The sequence below is a fragment of the Mauremys reevesii genome, linkage group 5 (genome assembly GCF_016161935.1).
Source record: "Mauremys reevesii isolate NIE-2019 linkage group 5, ASM1616193v1, whole genome shotgun sequence".
NCBI classification, from domain to species: domain Eukaryota; kingdom Metazoa; phylum Chordata; order Testudines; family Geoemydidae; genus Mauremys; species Mauremys reevesii.
Window position 1 is genome coordinate 40,158,662 of NC_052627.1, and position 14,642 is coordinate 40,173,303.

The window sequence follows — 14,642 nt, forward strand, 5'->3', positions numbered from 1 at the left end:
AGAAAAATTGTTTCAGCATCCCTGTGCTAGTTGAGAATATAGTCTGTTTCCAATCTAATTGCCTCCCATTCCTGTAAGCATAGTTTAGCAAACTTCTGGAATAGAAGAAGCTGCAGGTGTTTCTTTAGGGTCAATGGCAACACAAATATGGTTGGTCCACCTCCATAGCTGACCAAACCCTCCATGCAGCAATATATAGAGGGGTAACCAATAGCAGAAATATCTCTCCACCGGACTGTAAAGCCATTTCCATTTTCTGTTTTGCTACCTTGAAAACTGCGATATCTTCCAAATAATGGCCATCCTTCAGCAAGGAAATTGCAAACTGGTAATATGACCCCTGGGTGGCACTGACACACATACCCTCTACACCCTGGAGAACTGTTAACATTTTAATTTTTGTAAACATTAATACATGTATCTTAGGTTATTAGCCTCTGCTCCTTCCTCAGGGGCTGCAAAAGTTGTCTGAGAACCAAGGATGGTCTAAAAGTCACATTCTTTGACTGCTGAAAAGTATCAATATTGTGGCCTTCTGCACAAAGTTCTGCTATGTGGGGCGATTTCTCTGCTTCTTCCAAAGCAGGGAGGGAATGCCAACTTGTCTTTGAATTGGTAGGGCTTTTGGCTGCTAGGAGAGCAGATGGAGAAGGACACTGAAGGATCTGCCCATTGGCAAGGACCAGAAAAATGAGGAACAGTTTGAGGCTCTCAAGGCATGGAAGGATCAAGTTCATTACCAGGAAGAGATGCTGATGAACAGGATGCACACCCCAGGGAATGGGAGCTTTCCCAAAGGGAACAGAAGCATGCCCTAATGGAGAGACTGATGCAACTGGTGCCCAAATGAGTTGCCATGACCACTGGTCCTCTCTGGGAACTAGTACTATCTCCACCACTTGCTGCTGCTATTCCTCCTCTAGCTACCACCCAAGTGCTGCTGAGGCAAAGGACCTCTACTCCCCAGACCCTTGAGTGACCAAGGAGGAGCCTGCAGTACTTCTGGGACAACACAGTCCATTGGCACCCAAAACCCTTTGCAGGGGGAACCATGAGTATCCGGGAGAGGAACGATGAGCCTGTGGCACTCGCTGAAACCCAAGAAGTGTCTGTCTCCAAAACAACACACAGGAGACATCCCTGGCTGTTTTAATGAACAATTTTCCACAGTCATTCCCTGCCCTCCCCTCTTGTCAGGGGGAGAGGAAGGGCAAGGAGACTGGTTCAGAGACATTGACATGTGACCATTGTTCATGGAATCTGACCCATTGCCTTTTGATTTATAGTTCCTTTCTAAAAAGTTTCAATTTTGCATTCTATGTACCACTTTTAATAAATGTAATACGTGCCTTGACTTGTGTATGACCCTTCCTAAGTATGATGAATATATGATATTTTCAGGTTCAGGATTAGGTTCAGGTTCAGCACATAAATTTGAATAGTGTAATTTTCTAGTGCCATCAGACTGCAAACACTTTCTATCCCTACCCGTACCCCTGGTCCATAAATATCTGAATTCCAAAGAATAGCCGGGAGGGATGGGGAAAGTGCATTCCTATGTGCTTAGAAAGCATTGGTAGTTCTAAAAGCAGAACTCACAGCATATAAAATGGGTAGATGTGACACTCTGTATCTTGGGGAAACACCCTGCATCCCCATGTTCATCCTTATAATATGATTGTGGGGTATCCAATGAAAAGTTTGTCATGTTGGGTGTCTTTGGAAGGCTCATGATGCACTGAGCATTGTTATAGGTTGTAATTTCATGTATATAGTTATGAGGCTGAAAATGTGTCCTCATGGCTTAAAACAGGCCCAGGCAAAAACTCTCCCAGAGCAGAGGCCCAGGCAAAACTCTCCAGGAGCAGAAGGGCAGTTCACACCTCATCAGGACATGTATGGGACAAACCCAGCCTAGCCTCACAGGAACAAAGGACACTGGCCTAGGCAGCAACAAAGGATCTGTTGGACTCTTGAGTGAGTCACTCCCCTTCCCTTGGTCAGTTTGGGACTACAATGAGGTAATGCTCACCTGACTCTGAAGGGGGAGGAGGGCAAAACCAAGAGGGAAGAAAGGACATGATAAAAGGAAGAGACATTTGCCATGCTCTCTCTCTCTCTCTCTCGTCCACCTCCATCTACAGACACCACTACCCAAGCGACTGAAGCACTGATCAGAGGAGAGCCTGGCTGAAGGGCAACCAGACAGCCTGTGGTGAGAAGCATCTAAGTTGTAAGGGCACTGAAAGTGTTAAGATCAGCTTAGAATGTGTTTTGCTTTTATTTCATTTGACCAAATCTGACTTGTTGTGCTTTGACTTATAATAACTTAAAATCTGTCTTTTGTAGTTAATACATTTGTTTGTTTGTTCTACCTGAAGCAGTGCGTTTGGTTTGAAGGGTGTCAGAGGCTCCCCTTGGGATAACAAGTTGGTACATATACATTTCTTTGTTAAATTGACGAACTTATATAAGCTTGTAGCATCCAGTGGGCATAACTGGACACTGCAAGACAGAGATTCCTAGGGTTGTGCCTGGGACCGCAGATATTCGCTAGTGTCATTTGGTTGCACAATCCAAGCAGTGGCTGCCCAAAAGTGCTCACTCGCATAGCTGGGAGCAGCTTACATGCATGTGTTGATCCAAGATCTGAAACGGCATGTGATGTGAAACCTACAGCTGCTGGATGCTGGTTTTGATTTGTTGTTTGGAGAATAAAGGGGATAACTATAATTGCTTGGCCAGGGATAGTTGCTATCTCTCCAGAAGCATGTCTGGAGGATTTGCCTCCTTTTCTAGTCAATTTAAGTAGCTCTTTAACATACCAGGATAGTCTTTAGGGAAAATGCTAGTCAAGGAATGTGGTGGTGGTGAAATGGAGCAGTGTTTCCAGTATTAAATCCCACCCATACATATTTCTCATTTGCCCTAAAATGTAATTTCCAAATGGGGACAGTCTGGCCATTTGCAAGGACAAAATTTGTTCATAATTTACTGTTATGTATATTTATTACTACCTGTTTGTTTATATGACCTTGTTTTGTGTATATAGATGTCTAGCCCTTACTTTCCTATAATAATGTGCTTTGAGTGGAGTTAATATAAAGCAGATCGGGGTAAATGTGTGGGAGACTGTGAATGTTAACATCAATGGCACTTGCTTTCATTCACTTGGAAGTACCTAATGTGTTAGGCTACACAGAACTAATATTTCAGATCAGAGATGACCAAATATGCTCCCTTTTAGTCAAAACTACACACACACACACACACACACACACAACCCTACAGAGCAATGATTCAGTGGAAGAGGCTAGGAAGCAATGAAAAAATATCTACTCTGACAAACATGAGGAGAACTACTACTTGTGGTTCCATAGAGTATATATTATTGCCTCAAAACCCTACATTCCTTAGCTATCATTATAAAACCTTAATGTTGGAGCACTGTTTCAAAAGATACAGTATGCAGATGTTCAATGTGGGCTCAATTTTTTTCCACATAACAAAATAACTCTCTCTCTCTATTTGCTATTATCCTTGATAAAAATGAAAATCAAAATATTTAAGGGTTGTATATCCTTAGAAAAGACATTTTGATTGTCAGTTGTTTTTCTTCATTTGCTTCAGCCTTTTCTCCCTGAATGTACACAATGGGCAGGGACAAACTCATTCTAATTTTTGAACCCATTTAAATATCATGGGCATGAAGTTTTGCCCCATACTTGTTGGGTTTAGAAGTAAATGCGGGGTGTGTGTGGAGGGGAAGTATTTAAAACAGAAAGGTGAGAAAAATGGAGCTGAGTGAAAAACACTGTGAAAAAAAGAAATAGAAAGGAATGATAGAAATAGCTTAAAGGAAAATTCTTGTGTGTGTGTGTGTGTGTGTGTGTATGGATATATAAATATCACGTATAGCTCTATAGACCATCTTCTTGTGCTGGTTCAGGATTTGGGCAGCTTCTTCTATCTCACCGACTCTGTGGGTCCTCCTGGGCTGCAGCACACATGGGGGGGGGGGAAATGGTGGGTGCTGAGCACTCACCGGCAGCCCCCCTATCAGAACCTCCCCCTCCCATCAGCCCCTCCTGCCTGCTGGAGGGGCCTGGCGATCAGCACCTCCCCCTCCATCCCTGCACCTACCACTTGCCATGGATCAGCTGTTTCGCGGCATCAGGAGGCATTGGGTAAAAGGAGGGAGGAGCCAAGGGCACAGCATGCTCAGGGGAGGGGGCAGAACTGGGCGGGGAAGAGGCGGGGTGGTGGTGGGAAGAGGTGGGGGCAGGGTATGGGTGGGAAGAAGCAGGGTGGGGGTGGGGGAGCAGATTAGAAACTCGGCGCCTGTCCTGACTTGTAACTATGCTGAGCCCCTCCAGAACTCTAACTGATGTCAATGGGATTGAAAGGGTTCAGTCAGCACCTTTGAAAATAAGGCCCAAGATGCCCAAAATCAAACACCCAGAAAGTGAAGCATCCTAACTGGAAGGCACTTTTGAAAATTGTGGCTATTTAGTTTTAATCATTTAGGGCTATATTGAGAATGTTAAAACTATGGTGGCACTGAACTGGGTGCAGAGATGCACACTCGCCAGAGGCATTCTGTCTGTGGAGGACAGAGGTGAGTGAAAGCCTCCAGCACTAAGAAGGAAACACACTCTGAGGTGGCAACAGCTGCATCCTTTACATATGTTCAGTATGGGCTGGTATTCAACAGCTAGTGGACATGGAAAAGGAAAAGCCACTGCTTACCCCGCAAACTATGGTGTCCCTGTGTGGCCTGTAGTGCTACAGAGGGCACTAAGCCTCTTCACCTTGCGGGCAGAGCCCACAAGCACTGGGATTCTAGCAGCCCTCTGTGCAGGGGTGAGGTCAGGATCCCTGTGCCCACTTTCTTTTCAAGAAGAATGTTGATTAAATTGGAGAAGGTTCAGAGAAGAACCACAAGAATGATTAAAGGATTAGAAAACATGTCTTATATAGATTGAGCTCCTGGAGTCTGTCTATTTAGCTTAACAATGAGAAGATTAAGGTATAACTTGGTTACAGTCTATATATATCTACACGGGAAACAAGTATTTAATAATGGGCTCTTCAATTTAGCAGAGGAAGGCATAACGTGATCCAATGGCTGGAAGTTGAGGCTAGACAAATTCAGACTGGAAATGAGGTTTAAACTTTTACAGTGAGTTTAACCATTGGAACAATTTACCAAGGGTCATGGTGGATTCTCCATCACTGACCATTTTAAAGTCAAAATTGGATGTTTTTCTAAAAGATATGCTCTAGGAATTATTTTGTGGAAGTTCTATGGCCTGTGTTATATAGCCTTGGAAACTATGAATCCCCTTCTCTTTTGTGCACTAGTGCAGACTTTGTCCTTTCTGTGGCTGAAGGGACTTGATTTCTGTGGAGAAATAAGAGGAAACAATTTTACAGAATAGCCATTTAGTAGGAAGAGGGCCATCCCTGCCTGTGTGATTTATAAAGGTAGTCCCGTTAGCATTCCCATTGGAGTTACAGGACTTGTCGTGACTAGGATTTGATCCAAAACAGGATTAGCAGAAAAAGCATTATGTTTCACCAAAAGGGATTGAGGGGGAATTGAGAAGGGTGATTAGAAAAGCCTCACACTGTGTTGTTATCATTGATGTATGTATGGATTTATTGAAGTGGCTGCAGTGTGCTGCTTGTTGTGCAACGTACAAAAGAAGACACGGTCCATGCCCCAAGGAGTTTACAATCTCAATAGCAGGCAAAATTTGGACACTTGAATAACCTGGGAGATCTGAAGGGCAGTGTTTAATTTAGGGCATGATCCTGGGCACATTGGGAGCTTTCCCCTTGACTTTAACAGGACCTAGCTTGCCCCTTTAGAATATCTCTTGTTTTCTTTTAATATGAGTTAGTGATAGTGTTTTTGCTGACAAGGGTTAGCATATGTAGACTTCACAGAAAGTGCTCTAAGAAGAGATTTAAAAGAAAATTGAATATGTGGGTGGCTGGTACAGGGTGGGAATTCCAAGCTTAGCAGGTAAATATAAATAAAAGTGCCTTTTGTTATTTCCTTTTCTCAACAGTACCACATAAAGCAGGGGCACAGTTAGTGATAATAAAACCAAATAGTAAATGAAAAAAAGGAGCACTTCAATATAATGTTGACATCTGAAAAAAATTAAAAAGGACAATTTAATATGAGGGTTTGCATGAAATTATTTTTCATTAAACAATCAGAGCTTGTAGTAATGCAAATGAAATCCATTTTTAGCTGCAGGAAATTTCTACAATTTCAGAGGAATAAAAAGAAAAATGAGAATAATATCATGATGGTAATTTCCAGTAATTATAGAAAGGCATAATTGCACAACACAAGTCCTAATCAAAGCTCAGAAGAGTACTTTGGCAATCATTAGAATTTCAGAGCTATTAGCATTTACCTTTGTCATCGGGCACCACACAACAAGCATTATGAATTTCATGTCAATCTCTAGCATAATTTCCCAGATCAAATATCAGTTTATACCAGCTAACCGCACAGATTAGTTTATCTACATGGATTTTTGTAATGTATTTTTGAAAAGAACAAGCTTTGTTCAGTGAATACACTTGGATAAGTGATTTGTCCTTGAATGTAGGTTGCTTTGGAAGGTATTGGGCTCTGTCCTGCAAGTCCTGTATGTGCAGATCTTCCATTGACTTCAGTTAGACTTCCACATATGGAGAGTTGACAGGATCAGGCCCTTCATATTAGTTGTCTATTTGGATCAGGCCCTTTCAATGTTGTCTGTTTTCCCCCTGAAAACATGGAAAGACAGTTTGGGTGACTTTCTAGACTCAGTGTCCAGCATACCCAATTTGTATGCTCGTATGCTAATTTAGTAATAATCTAAGTGTTGTTTAAAAGTGCAGATAACTGCTCACACTAGCTGTGTGTCATACTGCCCGTTTTCACATACATTCACAGTAACTGCATGCATCAGTAAGGTGTGCAATTGTGTATAGACAATTTAGAAAATCAGGCCCTTTAGGTCAAATTTATAGTTGCCTAATCTGTTTATAATTCATTGGTGTATCCTGATGATACACTAGCTCAAGGAGGAGGAGCTAGGTGGCTCTATTTATCACTCTGTTTATACAGGGTGGAGCTACAGCACTTTTATTTCTGTTTTATGGGTAAAGTATAGTGAGTTTTGCTGGCTTCAGATAGGAAAAACTGGTCAGTTAGTTCAACTGACAGTGCATTTAGCTTGAATTTCTAGAGCTAGAGACCTGGATAGCCCCAGACATGATTAGTCCTTGGAAATTAAATATTATAAGTGGAGAGGGGTGGGGAAAAGCAATGTAATGTGATGAGTAGGATTGGGGAGGGGCCAGGCTTTCCCAAATGAAAAATGGCATCACTAAGATTAGTAGCTGAAAAATAACTAAAGTGCATTATTATTTCAAAAATGACTACTAATATTTTCAGTGAACTAAGTTTTACCATACTCAGCAGACGAAGAGTCAGGTGATTAAATGTAATTTGCATAGTAAACAGTATTGAGGTTAAAATTATCTGTTATAAAACAAAAAGATCAGTTCCATAAATGTATTTAACCAAACATATATGGACCTTCTTAGTTCTTTCCAGCTTCCCATATATACATTCCATCAAGTTTTAAACTTAATATCTCTTACTAACAGTTTGGTTTTTAATAAATTCTAATATGTACCTAGTCTTTAGACATATTTGTTATTATGACTTTACAAGCACTGGCTATCAGATAGGAAACTTGTTTGGACTTTGGAGTCCATCAAATTAAGATGTAATTTACCATGTTGGATCGGGGAGCCTTCGAGGTATTTGGGATTGAATAATTTTACCTTTTCTCAGCTGACTCATTGCACTTTTCTATGCATTGTTCACAGGATTGTTTTTGTCGTAGCGACTTACTTTTTAAATACACCATTCTGACACCTTGACAGTTCATGCATTAAGTCAAACTTTATAACTACTGGCAGGCAGTTATTAGATGTATTGCACTTAATTAACTTTGCACCTAATTACAAGCAATGCTGGCCGATTACCAAGGGCATAAATATATTAGTGCCCCAACTGTCAAATCATGAAAATGGCTGTTTGAACAAGTCAAGCAAAAGCAATTACTGCATTGTGTGTAGTGAAATCTAGCAGAGAGCACTGAGAGGGATGAACTGTTTACTGTTTGCAGGAATTTAATTCTACTCTTTGCATTTCAGATGACCTAGGCAGCACAAGGCATGAGAGGAAATTTTGTTTTATCCTTATAAACACATATATACTGTTTCCTAGTTATGGAAGAAAAATAAAAAGTATAGGATGGTGCTGACATTCTTCTTCTAGTTGTTTAAGAGTAACTTTAATTAGAAAACATTCCTGTGTGCCTGGAATGCCCTATATAACTGATAAGATTTTAGGATTCCAGTTTTGTTTATTAAATGTTTAACATCAAGTGTATTTTACTCAGTTCATAAGCCAAACTCTGCTCAAAATTACATTTGTGCAACTGTTGTGGATTTTTCAATTGCATGGGTACAACTCCCATGAAGCAGGACTTGGGCTTGTATAACTAGATGGGTATGAAGCAGAGAATAGATTTTTAAGAACTCATTTGACATTCTATAGAATTTTGCCTTTGTAATATCACAGGAAGAAAATAATCTAATCTATACTACAGGAATCCTAAGGAGTACAAAATTTGTGCTTACTGAAAGGGGAAGAGGAACTTATAGAAGTTCTTTTAATTTGGTAGGCCACTATATTAAAAAATAAAAAGGTAGATCACCAGATAGTCTAAGTATGATTTTCCCACGTGTATCTGATTTCTATTTCATATAGGTAGGTGTACATTCTCCTCTCAATAGTATGTGAAACTTCTGTTTTTACAAATAACTAATGGGTGTTACACATGTATCAAGAAGGGAATATTCACAGTTATTTCTGTGGCAAGTCATCCAAGAGAGCTTGATTGTGGAGAAATACTGAGAATTATAAAGTCTCATCATTTCCTTCATTGTATGGCATTGGGATGTCTTAGTGTCTAAAAGAAATTTCTTTACCATTTTAAGCAGCAGAGAGGCCAGTGTAGCAGGGAAATCTTTTGTAACAAAGGGAGAATTTTCATCTTCTAACAAAACTCAAACCTATGTTATTCTGCTATGCACAAGAAGACCTGAAGACAAAACATCTTTGACTGTTCTAAGACTCTCCTGTATACTTCTTAATCAAGGCTGCTGACAGACTGCATCCTTTTGCTTTGTTCTAGACATTTAAGATCCAGGACCGAGGTTGCATTGAACCAGTGTCCTATATTGGCCCAAAAAAAAAAAAAAGTTGCCAGAACTTGACTTTGCCAGAGGCAAATATTAAAAAAACAGAGTGAGTTTTAATGTGGCACCAAATTAGTGGCTTTAGGGCTTGTCTGCTATTTACAAGCTATGAATAAAGGGGACTGTGACTATACATGTAAACCTTTCCCAACCCAGACACTGTTGCTCACTTTTAAATAGTCTGTCTTGTTGTTCTGATAACTCAAGGAGTAAGTAGGTAGCCCTTTAACAAAAGTTTTTGGATGCTTTTGAGATTGTGCTTGCATGGGAAAGTCAGCTGGCTTTTCTGTATGCAACAATGTAAAACAGAAACTGGGAGATAATGTGTTTTCAAATACAACATTACTTCACTGCAGAATATAACTGTGTCGTACATTGAGATCTTGGGTGGTCAGCAATTTTGCCCAATGTAAAATTAGGGACATAGTGGCAGAAAAAACAAACCTGAGCAGGAAAAATGTCCTGATGGCATGATTTCAGGAAAAAAGCACTGTCATTCAACTGGGCTTTGGAAAAGCATTCTGGCTTCTTAACCATGGCTTATTGCGGTAGTTCTGAGCTCAGCCCAAGGGAGAAGTTAACCCCCTGGTACTGACTCACAGAAAGCTACATGCATACTTGCCTGACTGAAATTAAGATGAATCCATAGATCTTAACCTTTCAGATCTAGATGTATGCCATTAGCCTAAAATTGTCTGGCATGGACCCAAACTGAGCAATACAATGACGTGTATTACAGTAGGAAAACATGAAGTAATGTGGACTTCTGAGTCCTTTGATTATGTAAAAAGTGTAATCCCAGTTTCATGATTCAGTACACTGTATCTCAGGGGTTCTCAACCTTTTTTCTTTTTGACTTCCCCTCTTCCCCGCTATAAAAAACTCCATGGTCCACCTGTGCCACAATAACTGGTTTTCTGCTTATAAAAGTCAGGGCTAGCGTTAGGGAGTAGCAAGCACGGCAATTGCCTGGGACCCCATGCCACAGGGGCCCCCATGAAGCTAAGTTGCTCAGGCTTTGGCTTCAGCTCCCAGCTTCAGCTCAGGGCCCAAAGTTTTTGCTCCATGCAGTGAGGCCTCAGCTTTCTGCTCTGGACCCCAGTGAGTCTAACACTGGCCCTGCTTGGCAGACCCCCTGAAACCTGTTTGAGGCCCCCCTGGGGCCCTGGATCCCTGGTTGAGAACCACTGCTGTATCTGACAACTTTCAGTAATAACTCAAGGTTTATGTAGAACGGGTAAATTTGGTTATTAAACAACGGACCTTGCATTTGGGGTTAGTTAAGAGAAACAGATGAGACAATAATGACAAGTTACTGTAATAGTCTGTTGTAATGTAAATGTACCCCAGGTGCTCACCTACTATGGTCATATGGGCTTCTCTTTTTGGTTCACTTGCCCTAGGTACATGTTTTGACTCAAGAGATATTAGTTACAGTATCTAAACAGATCACTTTGCTAAATGTTCCTTCTTGCAATTCTGATGTAACAGAAAAATTGCATTGCACTCCATCATGTGGAAGGCCTACCTCCAAGGCTTGTTTTTTCCTTTTCTCCTGAACATAGTTGTTACTGAGCATCGTGGTAGAGGGTTAGACAGCAGGAAGTGAAGTATGGTGAAGGTTTCTACCATTGGTATAGGACAGCAGTTCTCAAATTGTGGATCAGGACCCCAAAGTAGATCCCGACTCCTTTTTAATGGGGTTGCCAGGGCTGGCATTAGACTTACTGGGGCCTGGGGCCAGGGCCTGAGCCCTGCCACCTGGGGCCAAAGCTGAAGCCTGAGGTGGCTGGGTTCAGGTTACAGGCCCCCCGCCTGGAGCTGAAGCCCTTGGGCTTGGGCTTTGCCCCTCTCCCTCTCACCCCCCACCCCCACGGCGGCAGGGCTAGGGCAGGTTCAGGCTTTGTTCCCCTCTCCTGGGGTCCTGTAGTAATTTTTGTTGTCAGAAGGGGGTCATGGTGCAATGAAGTTTGAGAACCCCTGGATAGGACTTCACTAAACTCTTGGAGCCCTGAAGTTTTTCCACGTTCATAACATTTTCCATCATGAAGGAATGAAAAACTAGAATTGGGCTATTAGCTGTACTTACTGGGGCTTCTTGGTCATGACTTTTAAAGGCTCAAAACCATAGCATTCTGGTAAAAGAGGGGGCCTTCTGAGATCTAAGGAGACAATGATATATGTATTAAAACCTTTTTGGAAGCCTCCAAAAGAAAACTGGAAACTCCAGAGATACACAAAAACCGATAGGTATGTGGAAACACTCTGCCTAGACCTCACAAACCCTTTTTTGTTACTGCAAGCACATACTTGATAGTTTGATTTTTTTTTTATTCTTTCCATCTGAGCGCATTGTACTATAGGAAACTAATTGACTTTGACTCCATTGCTTCTGTTCCCAGTGGGATAATGCCAGTAATAATTCTTCTATTGATTGTTTAGAGCAATTAGTGGAAAACAAATTTCCCCACAGAACAGATAATTTAGTTCTGTTACTGTCTAACATTAAAGCTAAACAACTTGTTATCTTAATTTTTAATAGGAAACACATTCCATCTGTTTATTATCTGAAGCAAGACAGGTTACCTCATCATTAATGTCACTGGTAATTAGCATTCTTGAGCTGCCACCATCTGCACCAGGGGTTGGCAATCTGTCAGCAGCTTGGAGTGCCAATTCTGATTGTGACTTTCTGTGCCAAACAATGGGCAGACCATATGTGATCCCGAAATTTGTAAACAGTAGTCGGCTAATGTTAGCTAACTAGGCAATTTTGTTGCATGTTTGACTACTGCCTTGGAAGGACATGAGACTTTAAACCTTCAGGGCGAGACCCACTCACTGGGTCACCAGTACTAGACCCACAATGTCACTCTCAATTAATCAGGTTTCTGGTGGCCACAGAGTGGCTTTTGTTTTTGTTTTGGAAGAGGTTTGGGATTGAGTTTTACTTGGAGAGACTGGGGCTTCTTATCTCACATTCCATCAGCATCACTGCAGACCAAGATAACCAGCAGATAAACTCTGACATAGCTCTCAAAGGCCTTGTTAATTGGATACCCTTCTTAGAGGTCATATAGTAGAGAAACAATTTCTTATTCAGCCTCTAAATTTCAAAGGATGTATTCAATTTTTCTGTTACACTGAATGAGATTTTCTTTTTAAAAATGGTCTGAAAAAAGTAGTTCTGTAATCTATAGGCACTGATCATGATGTTTTATTGGATTTTCTTTTATTCTTGATTTGAGAAAACAGGCTGGATTTGTATATGCTTGTACTATTGACTTTTGCTGGACAACTAAAAAAACCTCCCACAAAACCTCAAGACCCAGGGTAGGTAATAAAAATAGTTTCTGAAGCGTCAGAAATTCCTATTTGCAACAATGTGAAAGCTTATTTAGGGAGTTTTTTAAAAAGTGGAGGGCTGACTTTCATACTCAAATTTGCATACACAGTTGTTATGAATCACCTGATTTCACATACAAATGGCTAGCAAAGTGTCTAACTAGCCGTTTTCACCTGACTCATGCATCCAGTCATGTCAACAACGTGTAAAAATATAGGTACAAAATTGAACAGGTCCTTTTGCATGTGATTTTGAAATCTCCATAAAATTGTGGCCAGCTTGGTGTTATATGGATCTTTAAATACACATGGCAGATGAAGCTGTATTGATGGTGTCTTTTGCTTGCAGATATGCAATCTTTTTCACAGCTATCAAGGCAGACAGCAGTTTCTACGTGCTCAGGTCCATCCAGCCCAGTATCCTGTCTGCCAACAGTGGCCAATGTCAGGTACCCCAGAGGGAGTGAACCTAACAGGTAATCAATGATCTCTCTCCTGCTGTCCATCACCACCCTCTGACAAACAGAGGCTAGGGACACCATTCCTTACCCATCCTGGCTAATAGCCATTAATGGACTTAACCTCCATGAATTTATCCAGTTCCCTTTTAAACATTGTTATAGTCCTAGCCTTCACAATCTCCTCAGGCAAGGAGTTCCAGAAGTTGACTGTGCGCTGTATGAAAAACTTCCTTTTATTTGTTTTAAACCTGCTGCCCATTAATTTCATTTGGTGGCCCCTAGTTCTTATATTATAGGAACAAGTAAATAACTTTTCCTTATTCACTTTCTCCACATCACTCATGATTTTATATACCTCTATCATATTCACCCTTTGTCTCCTCTTTTCTAAGCTGAAAAGTCCTAGCTTCTTTAATCTCTCCTCATATGGGACCTGTTCCAAACCCCTAATCATTGTAGTTTCCCTTCTCTGAACATTTTCTAATGCCAGTATATCTTTTTTGAGATGAGGAGACCACATCTCTACACAACATTCAAGATGTGGCCGTACCATGGATGTATATAAGGGCAATAAAATATTCTCTGTCTTATTCTCTATGCCTTTTTAATTATTCCTAACATCCTGTTTGCTTTTTTGACTGCCGCTGCACACTGCATGGATGTCTTCAGAGAACTATCCACAATGATTCTAAGATCTCTTTCCTGATTAGTTGTAACTAAATTAGCCCCCATCATATTGTGTGTGTATATATATAGTTGGGGTTATTTTTCCCAATGTGCATTACTTTACATTTATCCACATTAAATTTCATTTGCCATTATGTAGCCCAATCACTTAGTTCTGTGAGATCTTTTTGAAGTTCTTCACAGTCTGCTTTGGTCTTAACTATCTTGAGCAGTTTAGTATAATCTGCAAACTATGCCACCTCACTTTTTTACCCCTTCCTCCAGATCATTTATGAATAAGTTGAATAGGATTGGTCCTAGGACTGACCCTTAGGGAACACCACTAGTTACCCCTCTCCATTCGAAAATTTACCATTTATTCCTACCCTTTGTTCCCTGTCTTTTAGCCATTTCTCAATCCATGAAAGGATCTTCCCTCTTATCTCATAACAACTTAATTTACATAAGAGCCTTTGGTGAGGGACCTTGTCAAAGGCTTTCTGGAAATCTAAGTATACTATGTCCACTGGATCCCCCTTGTCCGCATGACTTTTGCCCAACAATTTATGTTCTTCTATGTGTCTGACAATTTTAGTCTTTACAATTGTTTCAACTAATTTGCCCACTACTGACGTTTGACTTACTGGTCTATAATTGCCGGGATCACTTCTAGAGCCCTTTTTAAATATTGGCATTACATTAGCTATCTTCCAGTCATTGGGTACAGAAGCTGATTTAAAGGACAGGTTACAAACCATAGTTAGTAGTTCCACAATTTCACATTTGAGTTCTTTCAGAACTCTTGGATGAATGCCATCTCGGTGA